At 35.5% G+C, this 2,733-nt stretch overlaps 2 non-coding genes across 2 annotated transcripts; both read left to right on the top strand.

The window, feature by feature from the left end:
• The first annotated feature begins 1,883 nt into the window (after positions 1-1,883).
• On the top strand, positions 1,884-2,002 carry LOC145676262 (5S ribosomal RNA). Its single transcript, XR_014129358.1, has one exon. It is a non-coding gene; the product is annotated as a 5S ribosomal RNA (ribosomal RNA).
• Positions 2,003-2,179: 177 nt separating this feature from the next.
• LOC145676243 (5S ribosomal RNA) lies at positions 2,180-2,298 on the top strand. Its single transcript, XR_014129339.1, has one exon. It is a non-coding gene; the product is annotated as a 5S ribosomal RNA (ribosomal RNA).
• The last annotated feature ends 435 nt before the right edge of the window (positions 2,299-2,733 follow it).

Here is a 2,733-nt window from a genome sequence, read left to right as displayed (position 1 = left end):
TTAAATTTAGTAGTTATCTACAATTACATAGTTTTCCATTGTTCTGAAAATAAAGATTTTTCTCTATGAATTGTTGAATGTTGCTAGGGATATTGAAGTAATTCTTTTTATTGTTTTTTTTTCTTTACAATAATGTACTGAACGCCTGCATTAAGGAAGTTCGTGTGTTCATCTTGCAAAATGTTTCGTCTTTTTTCATGCCCACTAAGGTAAATATTCATTTTGCTCTTTTCTCTGTATGCAAACCACATTTCTTAAAGGCAACATTTTCATACAAATGTAGTACTAAAAACTTCTAATTGGCAACATCTGGGCTGCGCAGAGGAAAAAGAAAGAAATCTCGCACGTATTCGCGCGCAATTCGGAATTAGCCAATGAAAAGCACAAAAGCGGCCACCATCTCTCTCTCTTTCTTATTAACGGTTTTGTACTTTCTGCAGTTCTATCAGTGCTGCTAACCTCTTACTATATCATTGAATATGTATGTTTAGATTTTTTTTTTTTTTTTACAAAAACTCATACTACTACGGAATAATATTAAATGCCTGTAAACCCTCATTTCTGTTTGTACTTTCTGTTACACTACCTTCCCCCAACTTCTTTCAAGTTATTAAGTGCAGAACGGGGAGTTATACATATTTACTTGCGCTTTCACAATATCTGCACATTGTGTAATAATAGGAGACGTATAAAATAAAACTATATACTAATACGTATATATATATATATATATATATATATATATATATATATACAGTACACATTCCACTATCCGAGGCTTTCCTTTTCTTTTCTTGCTGACGATAAATTACGCTTTTAGAAATGTTGTCTGAAAACAATAAGAATATGTGCAAAAAATACAATCAGAGGTAAAGGAGAGGTCTTTAACAGGAAATAAGCAAGGGAGTTGAAAAATTTTTTCTGCATGTAAAAAATATAGACATGAACCAACTTGTGAAATAAAAAGACCAGAAAACTACTCTTTCTAAATTATGTGTAAACTTTTTACCGAAAACGAAAGTTGCACGAAAGACTTTTTGTCCCTTTTTTGGCCTCCGGTGCTTGGGGTCCCTGGTTCAATCCCACCTCGTGCCGTGTGAACTTTGTCGTGCATAAAGACCGTGCTCATGGGTTTTCTCGGGTTTCTCCCGTTTCCTCCCACTTTCTTCATTCAGTACTCATCATCACCGTCTCCTTTAGCGTAACCGGTATAAGTATGCGATGTATATCTAAAGATTTCATTTCATTTCCCTTTTCTGCTCATACTGCTGATTATGCGCGATTATGCCAACATCCAACTCCGCGGATAATCGTGCGATTACTGTATATACAACTAATACAGATACGTAATTACATTATCAGTTACAGTATCGGTTTTTATTTACTAATTTGCCTCACTTTATTTGCATCCCTGCAGTAAATAATTCTTATCGATAATAGTTAAAATGTATATTACATTTTAGTGCTTCACGACTGAATGATCATCTGCCTTACGTTATCTCGCAGCTGAAGAGGATGCTACACTGAAAACTACCTTGCGTTATAAAGGGTAAGTGAAACATATCTTAAAAATATCTTTCATACATTTCATTGTGTACATTAAAGAATGTAAGTTTGCCTTTTTCCTGTAATCAATACTTAATAAAGGATTTATTTTTATTTATTTATATACAATTTCATACGTGGTTCGTGATAGTAAACTCGATAGGACACAGTGGCACTATGAACATCCGAATCACTCATCATTCGAACATTCAAATATTTATTCGAATATTAGTATATTCCAAGTAATGTTAACGACGTTAATATGCTTGCCTTTATACTTAATGTCAATTCTTACTTAAAACATACTTCCTTAACAGGACATTGAAGAAAAGGTAGTTGCCAACGGCCATACCATGCTGAATATACCGGTTCTCGTCCGATCACCGAAGTCAAGCAGCATCGGGCCTGGTCAGTACTTGGATGGGTGACCGCCTGGGAACACCAGGTGCTGTTGGTATACTTTTTCTAATTTTGTTCTTCACAAAGACGAATATTCTCACATCGTTCACCACGATAATTTCGTAATCATGCATTACTTAAAACAATTAGCAACGCTTTCCACGCGCTGGTCTTTTTGAGTATTCACCGACAAACCTACGTAGCTACAATAACTCACTCGAAGCCATATGCATTCGCCAACGGCCATACCATGCTGAATATACCGGTTCTCGTCCGATCACCGAAGTCAAGCAGCATCGGGCCTGGTCAGTACTTGGATGGGTGACCGCCTGGGAACACCAGGTGCTGTTGGCATCTCTTTTTCAAATTTCATTATCCTTCAAGTACGAAAATACTAGAAACATTAATTTTATAGTACTTTCAAGAGATAATTTATCAACATTATTTCATAGCGATTAATCGATATTCTAAGCGTTATACCCACTATTTCTTACACTAACAGCCTGTGTATTTGCACGACACATTAAAATAACCTGATTTCCGATCCGTGTGCACCTACTACTATACTTAACACGGAATGTATTACCACTTTTTAAAAGTAAATTATTATGACTAAGTGTAGATCTCCGGCGAGTAAATGCCTTTCGTATACAAGCACGACACATCTCCGCTATGTGCTTTACTTTTTTACTAACAGCATATAGAAATTGGATTTCAAGGTGTTTCTACATAACAGAATGAAGCAAATTTCGTGATTTAACTCTTTCGAATAATGTGTTGGTCCTGACA

Source organism: Thermobia domestica, chromosome 18 (genome assembly GCF_964235325.1).
Source record: "Thermobia domestica chromosome 18, izTheDome1.hap1.1, whole genome shotgun sequence".
NCBI classification, from domain to species: Eukaryota; Metazoa; Arthropoda; class Insecta; order Zygentoma; family Lepismatidae; genus Thermobia; species Thermobia domestica.
Note: the sequence above shows the minus strand (reverse complement) of the source record. Positions and strands in the feature narration are given on the sequence as shown.